The 16,544-nt window shown below is 40.7% G+C and overlaps 1 protein-coding gene across 5 annotated transcripts in view; it reads right to left on the reverse strand.

Moving 5' to 3' along the window:
- PTPN3 (protein tyrosine phosphatase non-receptor type 3) overlaps nucleotides 1–16,043 on the reverse strand; it is a 123,040-nt gene extending 106,997 nt beyond the window's left edge. For 4 of the 5 annotated variants that reach the window (XM_074546544.1, XM_014264316.3, XM_074546539.1 and 1 more), the window contains exon 1: nucleotides 15,851–15,983. The gene's annotated coding sequence lies outside the window, so the exon portion shown is untranslated. Of the gene's footprint in view, nucleotides 1–15,850 lie in introns of all 5 variants that reach the window. The other variant, XM_014264315.3, reaches the window with a different exon arrangement.
- Between the last annotated feature and the right edge of the window lie 501 nt (nucleotides 16,044–16,544).

The following is a 16,544-nucleotide window of genomic DNA, read 5'->3' on the forward strand; positions in this document are numbered from 1 at the left end:
TAAAACCTAGTATTTCACCCAAACAAGGTGAAATACTTTGTCCCTTGCAAAAATGGGGTGGGGATTCAGCTTCAGGATGCACTGCAAAATAACTGCTAGATCAAGCCAAAACTTGCAAGGTATGTAACCTTCCACCGGGTTAAATTCATGCAGCACCACAGAGCCCCCCTCTTGAAGCAATATGACAAGAACAGAAATTCTATCAAAGTCAAGGCAATTTGCAAGACTAGAAAGAATAGCTGGACAGTTTTGCTGGGGACTGAATGCAATGACAAGCTGGCTGCCTCCCCTGAACCAGTAAACACAAAGCAGCCAAAGTGAATCACAGCCGCATGTTTGGAAGGGAGGTCTAAGAGATCTTCATAGCAGAGCTCTGGCTGGGAAGCACTTCAAAACCTTGAGGAAAAATCAAGAAGGGAATGCTTCCTGGTTTATTTCTTATCATATTCATGAAGAAAGAGCTCCCCTTTCCATAACTTTCAAAAGCATTATATCAGATGAGTTCAAACATAAAAATAAATCAGGACTGATAAGACTAATTGAATCAGGAACTAGCACAGGCTCTGAAGAATATAGGGGGTTTCAAGTAGAATAAGCAGAAGACCAGACATAAAAGCAAGTGCTGGATGAATAAAAGCATAATGGGATGGAACAAAGCAAATGGTAACACAGGTACAACAACCATGCAGAGGTTGGAAGAAGAAGAAATTAGATAAGACAGTGAAGGCGAATTACCTGGCATCATTAAAAAAATGAATGAAGTTTGCTCCTGAAGAACTAGACGAGTGCCAGGCAAAAAAAAAAGAAAAAAATTCTTAAGGATTTGTCCAAATTCCTACTACCACTCTTAAAAAAAAAAACGGGAGAGAGGTTAAACCATTGATTATTGTGAAATAAAATATGGTGTTTGGGGCATTTTTTTGGTTTGGGGTTTTTTTGGGAGGTCATGGTTGCTTGGTTTTTAAAATGTCCATTGAAGTTTCAGTATCTTTTTTGGGTTTCCATTCATAAATGCTAGATAGCATGATTTCATGCTGAGTCTGAAGTGCTTCCTTGAAAGCACCCCATTTTAGTCCCAGCCAGTCTCAAGAAATGTTATCTGCACAGTTGGGTGAGAAGTCAGATGCATCTCATTCAACTATCTGACATTCTCTTACTACTGAATTTGTCACCTTTTTCTCCATCATGACTCAAATTATTTGTGTACAGACAGCTAACAGTGACCACATACACAACTTCTGTGACAAACATGCATTACTACACTTAAACACAGGTCTTAACATCTTGTTTAACAGATAAAAGTTTGATCTGCCACAAACATTCTGCCATCATTCACGTTTAATGCTTCAAGACCAACTCCTCAGGTCCACCTTGTTAATATCTCCAGGAGAGGGAAATGAAAACCTCAGAAGAACAAGGATGACAACTCTTTCTGGTGGTATTACTACAACCATCATCACAGACTACACTAATTACTTTCTTCTACCTCAAACTTTCAGTATGCAACAGTTTAGCAAACTATAACCTTCTTATCTCTAAGAACCTTTTGCTCAATGGCCAATATTAAATCATGAAAGGAAAAACTGGCAAAATTATCAAAGATGTACAAAATTAGACAAGCACTGTAGTGTACTAAGCTTGTAAAAAAGAAATGTATATTCTTACTCATGTAGGTGGAATTAGAGGATTTATACTGCAATTTGCTTCAGAAAAAGACCCAAAATTATTTTGATCGATTAATCAAACACTTGGAGAGCAAAAAGAGCAGAATATCAGTGTAGTTGAAGTAAAAATAAATCCTTAGGAGGCTGTAGAACTTTTCATAAATTTAGAAGTTCAGCTACTACAAAGTGTTATCAAACCTACAAAATTCAGTAATACAACTGCCATTACAAATGCAGTAAAGAAAGGATTAAAAAATTCAAAAATGCAGATTTAGATGGCTACTTTCCTCTGGTTTTCAGCCTTGCAAACCTCCAAAAGAGGCTTGAAAACTGAGCTTGAAAGAGAAGCCTGGCTGTGCTGGGCCCACTGCCGCTCCCAAAAGCGTGGCTGCAGATCCCCAGCCCAGCACACCCTGCCGCAGTGACACCATTAAGCAGCCCCACGCTGGGAACACGGAGATCCAAGCTACTCATTAACCAGGGCCGGGCAGGAGGCTCCCAAAGCCCGCCCGGAGATGGGGCTGTTCCCAGAGCTAACACAGCACCTGCTCTCGCCTGGAACAAACTGCAGGGAAAGCCCCTGCCCCAGCACAGTGGGCTCATGCTGACAGCAGGCGTTCAAAACCACCAACTCCTCTGTTCTAGGACTAATCTGTGTGAAGATCTTCTCCCCCCTTCCCTGCCCTGTCACCTAAATTATAATATTTTTAATTGTGCAAATAGTAGTTAATTATAAATCTAGCTATCCAGAGAAAGGTGACAGCACACTAGAGCCTGGAGCAGCGCTATTCGAACATGGTCTGTGATGGCTGCAATTATGCTAAGGAGTCACGAAAGAATAAAAACTTCTACATCAAACATCTCTTCTGAAAAGCAAGCACAATGCAAACACCTTTCTGTCCATTCAAGAGCAGGTCCTAAAGTGGTTAGGTGCCAGGAAAACAAAAAAGTAGCGCTGATCTAAATACAAAGAAAATAAGATATCAAATAATTTAAACAAGCAACAAAAAAAAGAATAAATCATTAGCAACACCAGGTAAAAAAAATACAAAGTTTTCATTTTGAGAAATGCTGACCTTGTAACTGTTTTTCTCCCTGCTTGAAATAATTTTACTAGCTAATGAAAAGAAATAAAAAAGTTAAAAAAGAACCTGATGAGTCATTATAAAACAGGCTTGTTAAGTATATCCGTATATATATGTACTCCTCTTCTATTGCAAAGTTAAGCACTGGAAACAGAATTTAAAACTTGCTAAATATACTCAAGCCAAATCATAACTAAACCAAGTAGTCCCTGCACCTAATTTTACATGCAAATCAGTCACAGGTTAACATAAAAGGTTTTGAATATTTAAGTATACTTTCCCATGAAGTAGCTTACAGGATTTTGCTATCTCCAGTAAGAGATCCTTAAGTTCCACTCTGAAAGCCAGGTCTAAATTTTTAGGTCTCCTGTACAAATTTTACATAGTATATGCACAGACATCTCCGCAGACCTCAGGACTATTTCCTGAACCAGCAGACAGCAGAATTACCTTTGCAAAATTTGAAAGGCTAATTTGAAATGTCATACAGGGAATGCCAATAGATTACACTGACTTTGTAACAATTTCTACAATGAATGACTGGGACAAAAGCAAAAAGACACCAAGAAGGCCAACCACTACATTTGGCCAATTTGAAAAACAGACAGACAAATTAAAAAAAGAAATCCACCAACAAAAATGCCCCGAAACCAACCACAAACAGGATATGTTTACTTCAAAGTGTTTTGAAACAAATATAGCTCCACAATTTATAAGCTTGTCTTAACATGTTCAATTTGTTCTGCAACAAACATATCAATATATACGTTATTTTCATATATATACATATACATAGACAACATGCCATCAGTCATAAAGCCTTCATTCAGACATTCATCATTTACATAAAACCAATAATAAAGGGGGGTAGAAAGTATTTGCTACTAATAGTCAAACGCTTTCTGATTAGGTTTGAAACTAGGTTGTTAAACACTACTCAAGCAGCATGGTGTGTGTCAAGCAAACTCCTTACAGGATGCAACCTCTCTAAGAGCTCTTTCTGCTCTCATAGAAGTAAAAAAAAATGAGTATCAGCATTATACCTATTTCTCTAATATAGAACAACAATGAAAATTCTTGTAAGTAAGTTTATCATTGCATGCTGGCAACGGTATTGCATTGGCAGACTGATTTCTCACATTTTCCTTTATTTTAACAAGATTAATGTTTACAATATATATATAAAATATTAAAATTATTATATATTATTAATATTATATAATTATATATAATAGATAATATATTATAGATTATATAATTATATATATTATGTATATTATATATATCACACTACATCATATCATATTATATTTAATGTAAAAATAATAATAAATATCCCTTATTTTAACAAGATTATTGTAATTTCCATTATACTACCACAAATATTTTAGAAAAACATGGCTATACATGACCTAGATCACAGAATCATAGAAAAATCTAGGTTGAAAAGGACCTCTGGAGGTCATCTGATCTAACTGTTCTTGAAAGTAGGGCTTTAAAATAGATTTTCCAAGGTCCCATCAGGTCAAACCTTGAATACTTCCAGCAAGGAAGATTTCAGTACTTCTCTACATAATCTATTCCCAGAGTTATATAGTTCTCAAAGCAAATATTTTTTCCCCTTATATACAGGCATCTAATTAAAAAATAAAAAACCACCAAAAATGAAGAAAACAGAAAACATAAGCACCCTGCAAATAAGGCAGAATAATAGAATTTATTGTCTGCAGAATATTTATTTTAAGTAACTATAGATTTATAATAGATGTAATTGGTCAAGTCCTATAATTATTACTAAATAACTTGATAATATATCAGTGATCCCTTTTGGTGAGTACCTCTGGCACCATCCACTATCCTAAGAGGGTCATATAGGCATTCCCAGATGCCTCCGAGCATGCAGCTATGAATGCTCTCATCTCTTAGGGTTCCAAGGTGCCAACTCCCCAAGCCTGAGGCCTTCCCCTCTTCTCCCAGATCCCAGGCCTTTGTGAGTCCCACACATTGCTCCATACTGCCAGTCTTGCCCAGCCATCAGACAGAGGATGCAGAGAGCACCAGTGCAGGTAGTGAGTGAACATAAATCAAACAGCTGCTCACTCTCTGCCCTGTGGGCAGAGCAATACAGACATCTGCAGAGCCTTTCACAGCCCTGGGGCAGGCAGTAAGCTCTTGATGTAGTTCACAGCCTGAGTTCTGTAAGACATTATACATATAAAATGTGTTGAAACCAAGAGGATCGAGCATTACAGGTGCAGGAATGGACAACCAGCATGCTTTTTGAACAGCCAAACTCAGGAGTGGGGTGTTTATGTGACCCAATCTTGCTTGAGGTCACCTGACACCACATCAGAGTTAAGTGTATGAAGAAACACAAACCTGTTCCTCATTTACTTGTCACTCACCAACTGCCAAAAGGGATCCCTATGAATGGAAAAGGACATCAATAAAGCCAGGCTCCTCATGCTGTCTAACCTTATCTGTTAGCAAGAGGCACATTTGCTGATTGCCTTGAAGTTGCCTCTAATCAATCCAGTAAAACAGGCTTTTTTATTACCCACGTTAAAAGTTCAACTTTGCCTTATAACATCCAGATGGTTGTAAAGCCAGTTTTTCTCCACGCTGCCAAAAAAGAAAAGCAAATGTGCTTCAAGGAATGCTGTGAGCAGTTTCTAAGCAAGAGAGGCCATTTCACAGCTCTCAGTGCTGGCACGTGGCAGCTGAGGACCGCTGACAGACACAGGACTCCTGCAGTGCTGTGACCGTCTACACAACTGAGGTGACACCTACAGCAACACTTTCTTCAGAGCTTCCTCAACATTAGGCCTCCTGTCTACTTTTGTAAAAAAAGTTGTAAGAATAAGCATAGTACCTTGACATTAGAAATAATTTTACTTAATTAAATAAACTATGCCTTCTAGTTCCTAAAGGGGGAATTACAAAAGGAGAGGGAATCTTTTACATGAACATAGTGGCAGGACAAGGGGGAATGCCTTCAAACTAGGAGAGAGTAGATTCAGGTTAGGTATTAGGACAAAATTCCTTCCTGTGGGGGTGATGAGGCAGTGGATGCCCCATCTATAAAAGTGTTCAAGGCCAGGTTGGATGGGGATTTGGGCAACCTGTTCCAGTGAAAGGCATCCCTGCACGCAGCACTGGTTGGAACTTGATGACCTTTAAGGTCCTTTCCAACCCAAACCATTCAATGATTCTATGATGATAAGCAATGGAGGAGACAGACCATATTTGGTGGTTACACTAATGTGTTCATAAATGTCTGAGGGACAGAAGGCAGAGGGACAAACATAGGCCAAAAAAAATCTACTTCTGCCTTTGGTAAATGAGGTGATAATAAAGACGCAGTGCTGGACACTTGCAAGACTAAGCAACATGAAGATTTATTTCCTTCATACCCAGTTAACACAGCTTGTAATTGTCTTTGGCAGATTACTTGGACACCCCAAAGGGAAATTTTAAACCAGTTTTTTTATACTGGGAAAGATTTACTTCCTGGGTAATCAGCAAAAAAAAAGCAAAACTAAATAAGGATAACCATAGTACACAACAGGACACTACTCCAAGTCAGTCAAACATAGCACACGCTGGTTAACAAGTAACAGAGGCTGTATCTGACAGTAGTAACAAAATCACTTGCTCCTGAGAATGCTCACTTGGTGACAGAGCTAACTTTAGATCCCAACACAACAAATTCTACAGGCCTGCTTTTAAGACCACATTAATTAATCTCTGAAAAATTGTATTTTCAGAGCAGATTATCCTTCAAAACTTCTTTTAATAAAGGGTTAGAGTCCTCCTTTATAAGCCAAAGAAAATAGGTAACATATCACGAGAAAAGGTGGTTTCCTGTATAGAACAATCACAACTCCTCTGCAATCCTTTTGCTCCAAGAAAATGGAGGGTTGTTTTGAAGAAACATTATTTATTTTGTGTTTTCAGAATCAAGAAGTCAACGCAAATAAGAAGAAATTATTTGAGTGATCCATTACCTTCACCAGAATCATACAATCATTTAGGCTGGAAAAGATCTCTAGGATCATCAGGTCCAGCCATTAGCCTAGCACTGACACCACTCATCCATTTCCCTAAGTGCCACATCTACATGCCTTTTAAATATCCCCAGGGATGGTGACTCCACCACTTCCCTGGACAGCCTGTTCCAAAGCTTGCTAATTCACTTGGTGAAGAAAATTCTGCTAATTGAGAATATGCGCAACATCATATTCCACTGCATTTCTGTTTGATTACCACAAGACCTCTGACGGTTCACAAGTCACATAAATTAGTTAGAAATCAAGTACAGTTAGATGAATGACACACAGTAAAATCAAATGTACTGCTATCTCAGGATCTAAAGCCAATATCAGGATCTAAAGCCAATATAATACTAATATATAATAAACAGGGTTTACCAGTTTAGCACTGATTTTAAGCAATTGCATAATTTTAAACAACTGTGTAATTCTTCTGTTCATAGTGACAAGGAGAAATAACTGTGAGGCTGCAACCCCATGCAATCTGCTCCAACAAAAGTATGATGTTCCCAGTTCATTCCAGGGAGATACTACCTGATATATGCAGAATGCTGTTGGCCAGTTTAGGCTCTGTAATTGAACAGCAATAGGACACTTAACATGATACATCAGTCATTTGGTACCTCTGGTCAAAGGCACCAAGTATCACATGAATGAATTGAAAGATTAAATATTTATCTGAAAATAATAAAGCACTATCTGTTCAAAAAAGGTTTAAGAAAAAAAACTCCAAAAACCACAAAACACCCAACCCACAGCTTTTCCCACTATCAAACACTGAATCACTTCCTAGTTACCAAGAGCCACTGTGCTTCCCTTAATCCTGGAGCCTTATCAGCTGCCAAGTGCCAAATCACCAGCTTCCTTAAGATAAGCACCTTTTCTCCAGATGTGCATTTACAATATGAATAGGAAGCACAGTAACCAAAGCTGGAGAATAAACTTTAAAAAAATTGAACTTAATGAATAGAAAGCTACTATTAGGACAGCTGCTTTACTACAAGAGTATTCAGAACTACAAGTTCTAAAATATGTCAGAGATTTTTGGTTTCTTGATTTCTAGCGCTCCCTGAATGGTGTGGTCTCACAAAAATTTCCTTCACTTATTAAATTTTCTGGCAACTACTTCAAAGAAAAAGTGTGTTGCTAAAGTTGAAAAAATCTGAAAGCAAGAAGAAGGAAAAACTTCCATTGTGGCTGCAAATGTAAAACGCTACACCTATGTGCAGTCTTACTAAAACCTCTTAATTTTATATACACAAAGTATAGTATCACAAGCATTTTGACAAATTAGGAGTTGCCTAATATTCGTACATCTGAATTTTGTCAGTGATACCTCAAATTGCTTATACTTTTGGAGTAAACCAGAAAGCATTGATTTCACCCCAAACTGTTCTCCACAATTCTCAGTCATAAAAAGTATTGGATTTTTATCATTTGGCTTGCAACCTTCTATGAAACAGCCATCAAATGCTGCATACCTCTCCAAGCAGCATATGCTGTCTTGTTCTACTACTGCATTTTTAAAATTGTTTTACTAAATACATGGAAAACTTAAGTTTTTTAACTAAGTACTCATGCTTAGCTAAATTCTTAGCAACCTTTTCAGGCATCATACTAAATAAACTATATTTACAAAATCATGCTGTGAAGATAGAAAGGTTTATGATCATTAAAACAATAAGGTATTTCTGTAAAAATATTATCAAAAGACATGATCCCTTTTCAAATTAATTATTAATAGAATAATGCAAAAGACAATTTTTAGCATGGTTTATGCTCTACCCAAAGTCAAGCTCACCAATGAGTTTCCACCATCAAGTGAAAATTGTGACATCTTTTTTAGGCATCTGAGAATGGAAGCAGCAATGGGCAGAACAGATACTAAAATGGCAACCAGGTTTAGTTTACACTATTATTAATAGAAGGATTGTTCTAATAAACAACTGCACTGATTCACAAATTGAGAGAATCAAGATTTAAAATTGAGTTAGGCATATGAAAGGGTGTAAACATTAACCAAATAGCAGTAGTCCAGGCAATTCTATATGAAAGAAGAAACTATCAGAGTGCAATAATTTTATCTCCTTAAAGTCTTTTGATAATCAACACAATCCACTGACACACTGAACACAAAAATAAGAAGCCAAGGACATCATAAAAGCTTGAACTATACCATAACTATGAACTTAATGCACCCAGATGGCCAGGATATTAGACAAATGTTTTTAAACATGTTTCCAAAGTGCTTTAATAAATCTTTACTGATATACAGATATATAGATATAGATTTAGATATATAGATATATAGATATATAGATATGGCTAGAAGCATGTGCAAAAACTATAAATGATCTCTATAAATGATGTAATCTATAACAACCTCTGAAACCCAATAAGGACAGCTTGTGCTCACTGGGTTGTTCAAAGATGCCTTTCTTTCCTACAGTAAACATGGACTCAAATATTCTGAAAGAACAATGTAAAGATAAGGCAAGCTGTACTTTAACACGTGCTAGGTGATCTTCAACTTGACCAAAGTACAATCTCCTGTAACTACAGGCTCTTAATGTGCTAGCTAGAATATCAGCAACACAGTCAAGAAGATACCTTCTTCCAAACCACTAGCATTGAAACCACGGCAAAAAAAAAATACTTGCATGTCCTTAACTTCAGGTACACATCTGCCTCAATCAAAAGCTGTGCCTCTATCTACACCATTATAGTTCAAGAAGCACAGTTCCTCCCCATCTATGTAAGAATATGGAAAAAAAAAAACAAACCCAAATCACAAAAATTATGAAAAGCATTTAGACTGACACAGACGTAGAAACAGAATACTACTGCACATACATGGAATAACCTTAAGTTTAAAAGAAAAAATCACTAAAAGTGAGTGAAACTGCGGAGATCAGACCTCCGCAGACTTGGGCCAATCCCTGGGGAACAGCCCATGTTGAACAAGAGGATCCATGGTCACAGAACTGCAGGCAAACAACACAAGAACAACTCTACAGTAGGAAATCCCACATGTATTCCAGTCACAGTTCAGGCTCCCAGCTTTGATTCATAAAATGCGTCATTCCAGAGAGCGTAACTGTATCACATAACTTGCTAGGGAAATAGCCATGGTTACTCATCACAGCTTGCTGTTATGAACTGCTGGCTTTCCATAACACTGCACACACCAGATTAAAATCTCTCTGGAGGTGGAGGGAGAGGATAGCAGGAAATCAATGAACAAGATGTCAAATCATAACTACTTTCATACTTCAAAGTGCAAATAAAACAGCATTTGACTTAGTAGTGAAATACTTCACTGTTGATTTCAGCTGCTCCTTCTCTAGAACTATTTTTTTAAATCTTGCTCAGGCTAAGAGAAGAAAAAAGTCTGGATCAGAATAAATAATAAATTACTTGAAAAGAGGCTTTTTGCATCTTGCTACACAAAACCTTAAAAGGTAGCTTTACTTTGTGCACATGCACATTTAATTTGACCTTTAAACCATATTGTTGAGGCACAAGCCTTGGTTAGCACTACTGGCACCTGTCAGAATCACCAAAATTACAGCTACCTCCGAAACACTGCAACTGTATTTGCCAGCTACAAAGGCTGAAGCATTTTATGATTTCACACAAATTTTAGCATTACTTCTTCTTCAGAAAATATTGAAGCATATTTTGTACTGTCCACCTTAACATCATAAATTAAATATTTTATCTTGTTCGAACAGTTATGTGAACTGAAAGAAAGAGTACACAATTATTTTCATAATACATTGCAATAGAAGAACAAAGAGTTGGAATCACTTTCTGTACGCCCAGTTTTCTTCTCCTTGCAGAGAACTTAAAAACACACTGATTTTATTTTCACCTTGAATTATTAAAACTCTCTTGAACTCCTTGTAAAACTTTACTTCTCACTAAGATACCACACATTTGAATTGAGGGTTTGAATTGAAGACTTACTTTTGCTTCACTTTTAATGAATTTCTATGAGCACACCAATTAACATTAGTGGGAGAGTTCCAAAAACAAAACTAGTGACTGAACCTGTGGTTGGTGAGTTACTACCTTAGTAACACAGTATTGATTGAGAGCAATTACCTAACCAATTTCAGAGTGCACCAGCCACCAGCTTGAATTAGTAAGATAAAAGCTGGCTGTTGACAAAGATGATAGAGTAGGTGGCTGTGATAAGGGTTACTACCTTGCCTCTTGAAACATACTCACTGAATTGGTCAATACAAACAAGCATGCAACTTATTAGCTTGGCTGTATTTCAACTTTGTGATGCACGGAATAGAACAATTTCATTTTTGGCAAAACACCTTTTAGAAAGCCTAATACTCCTCCTGCCAAAAAAGGGATTGAGATCACTTATCTTGAAGAGTTGCTCTCAGCTCCAAATTCTGAAAACCACAGTTTCTTCAGAAGTGTTTTTAGTCATAACTCAAAGCTTAGGACACTCTCTCCCCCCCTAACATATGTTGCTGTGCTTGTATCAAACCTAAACTTGCCAAGAGAGGGAACTGATGAAATTACAGCCAATATGACAGATTAACATATGCTCATAGCATGCATACTGCTTCTGGGATTTCTGTTTTATTTGTAAAACTGCATTACCTGTCTAATGTTCTGTAATCTTCATATTGAAGAGACATTTGCAGAAGTTTAACAGAGGGAACTTAGTCAGAGAGATACATCAGACAAGACCACTCCTAATGATTTTCATTTCAAATAGAGGCCATTAGGATAATGTGCTGGTTCAGACTTAGGGACCCAGAGCCTGCAGAGAGCCACCACATCCCTTAAGCAGTGATATGCTCTCCTGTTAAATCAGTGATGACAGTTCTTGGACAGAAGAACTGCATTTCTTAAAAGGAGAAGTATTGTTATTGGATGGAGACACATGCTAAGAAGGGATAGTAAGATAATGTGAGACAAAAAGGCTCTTGAACCACAGAAGTGTGACAGAAAGCCAGAGGAACCCCTGGTGAAGAGGCAGATACAGTTCTGCTTGTATCTTTTTCAACTTTTTTCTGCAAACTGATTAAAAAATACCTCGCATCTTCCTGAGGAGTACCAGATGGATAATCTGTATTCCAAATGTATGTCTAGAGCTCATATTTTGGGACATCTCTAACTTGTAAGTCAAGAGCACATGAGACCAGGTGAACAACAATACAGCAGTGCACCAAGAACCTACAAGGTTTTCAAGTCTCTCTTGATTCCCCTTGACCCAGAAAACAGGAACCCTTTGTTACCATTACTCATGTGTAATGTTTGGAAATCTAAACCAAAATCTAGCAGACAGACATGACCAGACTTCAGCATGGACCAGATCTCAGCACAACCCAAGCAATCAAATTATGTATGAAGTATCAGTGCTTTCTGCCGGGAGAAGGCTCTTCAAGATTGTGAATGCAGTAAGACAATAGGAAGAAAAATTAAGGCCAAGAAAAAGCTTTATAAAGCAAGCTATCAGACAATGTTTTCTATAGTATCTGATTTTGTAGCATTTCATGAATGCCAGGGTATGAAAAGAAGATAGAGGAGGAACCCAAAGTCCCATAGTGGGCACGTGACTGAGTTTCATATTACAATGCTAATAATAGAAATTAGAACTACTCAGTGAGGTTCAGTGCATGCTGACTGAAGGCAATGGTATCATAGGGTATGGGGAGATTAGAATCAATTATCTCAAGGTATGTCAGGATGAAACTTGCAGCACATCTGTTACTCCACTCCAGGCTTGTGTGTCTGCTCTTTCTCCTTAGTAAACACCTTGACAGAAGAATAATTTACCTCCCATAAATTCCCACTTGTCATGAAGAAAGCCCACATACACCTTCTGACTTCTAGGCTTTGAGAAGAGGAAAATACTACAGATCATGAAAAGCATCCAACTCCAAGACAAAACTGCAGGCAGATCATTTCTAGTTAACACTGACACTTCCCTTTGCTGGATTAAGTTGCCTAAACTCTGTCTCTCTCTTCAGAGATGACCCCAGTTCAGAGTTACTTGACTGATTCAAGTGAACCATCCCATGCTCCAGTCCAAGGTATGGGATGCTTCCATCAGGGGCTAAAGTGCCAGAGCTATGGCTTCTCATCAGTGTTGTGCCAAACCTCCCTTGCTGACTAACATCATGCACTCAACACATGATGGAACAAAATGTACACTGCACTGTTACACACAGGTAGCCAGAAGAGAAACCAATGCTACAAACACCAACAAATACAAGGGGGAAGCAAAATAAATATTTTTTGCTTAATATACTTTTTTGAGAAAACAGCTAAAAAATGTTGCTCTCTGATTTTCCTGTGTGAACTTTCCAGTAGATGAGCACAGTGTTGCCTCTGACAGACATCAGTTCTCAAGTTCATAGTTTTATGAAGATTAGGGAATGTGCTTCTCAGTCAAAAAACAAACAAACAAAAGAACCCCCAACAACTAAAACCAAACCCACACCACAAGGTTTCCATAAAACTTACAATGAATATTTACCACATTTAAAACAATGAGACTGGTAACTGTGGTCCTCATGACCACTAAACTACATTTTACTTTTAACTGGTTGAGTTTTAATGAACAAATACCCCTATGTATAGATGCCAGCCATGGCAAATATATACTTGTGAATGAAGTGACACAACAGAAGAACTGCTCACTGTACTGATATTTAGTCCACTTTGGAGAATCTAACATTAATGACTTCTGTGCACAAGACTTCTGGTGTTGTACCTATGTAAGGTTACTCCTCCAGTGTCTATGTAAAGCTATCATTTACCCATCAGTGTAAAAAGTAGGTCACAGCTTAGAAAACTATGCACATCTGTCTCTGCTATAATACTGACTGCTAAAAAAACAGTCCACCCAAGATCTTTAGAAATCAGCTGATATTTTAGATTCCTGGAATGGATGAAAAGATGGTTTACCACCTGGTAAGCAATGAACATATTCAAGAAGATGATGACACTACCACTGGCTTTTTTGTTACTACTTTTTTGTTGCTTCTGTCTACTGCTTTAAGCATATTACACCAATAATACAAAATGATGAATTGAGAAGCAGCCATGGAGCTTTGCAATTTATTAGCATATCACTTAACTATAGCTTTACCAACATCTTACTTTGTACTGAAAGTATTTTGGAAGCATGAAGGTAAAGAGTTAAGTACTGTAAAGTACAACATGTCACTGTAATACTACTCAAATTTATGTCCTAAAATAATGAACTGTCCCAGTCTTAGAAGATGCAAAAAGTTGATATGGGAACATCAGAAATGCTTATTAAGTCAGAGAGATGACAAGTGTTAAGAGTTCTTCCAGGAATCCACTGCTAGCAATATTAGAGTGTTTAATGAAACAAATTTAATCTTATCATCACAAGTTGGTCCTTCAAATGAGCTATGTTAAGTGTACTTAAGAACTATATGGAGTATTACATTTTTTTCTTATGAACTAGAAAACAAAAATGTATTAGGTATTTGTCCCCAACCTATCAAGACACTTTTGCCACCGGACAGTGCCAGAGAACTTCACCATCATAAAAATTTAGCATTTGTATTGTACTGGTGAGCAAGCCTTTCTAGAGATAGTAACTGAGGAGACTCTTCTTCCCCACAGCTCTGATTGCTGACTCCTTCCCTTATGATCAAACCCATTCAGGTAACAGGGACAACTTGCTTCTTGTACAGTTAGTTTCAGAAAAATTTCGTTTAAAAAAAAGTGAAAATGCAACTGCCCTCCAAAGCTAAGTAAATATTCTACACATCTACATTCACATAAATAATCCTTCAATGCAACACTGTGCAAAATTAATACTTCAGTAATATATGCATTTCTACTATAAAGACAGTTTGTGCATAACAGAGTAGCAATACCAATATTTAATAGCATTTAAGAACTAACTTGTTCTGCTTTGTTACATAGGTATTATGGCAGTAGCAATTTGTGACAGGCTGAAGAGTGCCACAAGGGAAGCGACCATCACAGCAGAGAAGACAAAAATCCCAATTGCATCTTTGAAAGAGAGGAAAGCAAGGAGCAACAGAAGGAGAGACTGACTAATTAGTTCAGATAAATTCATTCAAGAGAGGAAACAAGAAGTGCTGCAAGATGAATGAGAATTTTATATTAAAAGAGGCATCCTATTTTACCACTGTTGCATCTGTTCCATAACACGAGCGAGGCAAATAGTTGTCACACTTGACATATATGAACATATTATATATATCTTAGATATATTTCAGATATACTGGATATTTTTGCATCTCCACAGGGCAAGTCAGCACCCAAAACGCTGAAAAGTATCCGCTGTGGAGCCCCGGCAGCCTTCGTGGCGGGGGAGCTGCTGCTGACTAGTCTGTGGTTCTGTATCTCGGGGCTTTGGGGCTCTGATGCCCCGGCAGACCCATGGGGCAGGGGCAGGGCCACTCTGCGCCGGAGCGCTCCCCTGTCTTCTGAACACGCCCGAGGCACTCGGGGCTCGACGATACTCCCAAGTCCGGTGCTCTGCCAACGATTTGGGGGGGAAAAAACCGGGAATAGAGAAGGAGCCAAACTCGCCCTATATTAACAGTCAACAAAGGCGAGCGCAGGGGAGCCCAGGGACGGGACCGGACGGGACTTTCCCCGTGCTCCCCCCCGTGCCCGGCGCTAAGCACACAAGGCGCGGAGCGGAACAGAAAACGGAGGGACAGTGCGGAGCGGAGCAGCGCCGCCCCCCGAGGGCACGGCACGGCTCGGCTGGGCGGGCGACGGGCTGACACCCAGCCCGGCACGGCCGCGTACCTTCCCGCTCGCTCTCCCCCGCGCCAGCCGCCGGGAGCAGCGCTCGCCCCCGCGGGGCCGGCGGACAGCCAAGCGCGGCGCGGGGCCAGCCGCCCGCCCGGGCACTCCGCCGCCCCGCCGAGGTGCGGGAGGAGGAGGAGGGAGGTGCGGAGGCGGCCCCGGCAGCACCGCCGCCCCCGCCTCCCGGAGGCGCCCCGGCGGCGCCAACTTTCCCCGCGTCCCGCGCCGCTCCCGCCGCCCTGCCCGGTACCTGCCGCGCCGCCCCGCGCCGCCGCCGCCGCCCCGCTACCCCAGGGGCGCAGAAGGCCGTCACGGCCGTCGCGGCCGCCGCCACCGTGCGGACCGAGGAGAGCAGGTGCGGAGCGCGGCACCACGGAGCCGATCCCGATCCCGCCGCCGGCTCCGGCTCCTGCGCCTGGGCTGGGCGGGAGGGGCGCGGCCGGGCGGGGCGGGGCGCTGAGGACCGCCCGCCGCCCGCGCCCGCCCCCTAGCGGAGGGAGCGGCCCGACGGGCCCGGCCCAGGCCCCCGCCCGTCCCGCCGCTGCTCTCCGCCTCGGCTCCGCTCGGAGCCCTTCGGGGCTTTCCGCCGTTCCCTCAGCGGGGTCACCGCGGATGGCGGGGCCGGGGCTGTTCCCTCGCGTCCCTTCCCGGCCCGCAGCAGCCCTGGCGGGGACTGCCCTGCCGCCACCTGCTCCCGCACGGCCGCGGTCCCGCCCGGGTCCCGCCGTGCCCACAGCTCCTCCCGGGCTGTGCCCGCTGGCAGCGCGGCACGAGGAGCTCTGGTGGCCGGCTCCAGAGGCCGACACTAGCTTCTACCACACGGCCGGCTGGCGGAGCCTGCCAGGGGACGAGGAACCGGCTGTGCCTCGTGCCATGGCCTGGGGAACAACGGGACCGACACAGGAGGTGCGAAGTGTCCCTAGAGTGAAGTGTCACCAGAGCCC

The sequence above is a fragment of the Zonotrichia albicollis genome, chromosome 1 (genome assembly GCF_047830755.1).
Source record: "Zonotrichia albicollis isolate bZonAlb1 chromosome 1, bZonAlb1.hap1, whole genome shotgun sequence".
NCBI lineage: Eukaryota > Metazoa > Chordata > Aves > Passeriformes > Passerellidae > Zonotrichia > Zonotrichia albicollis.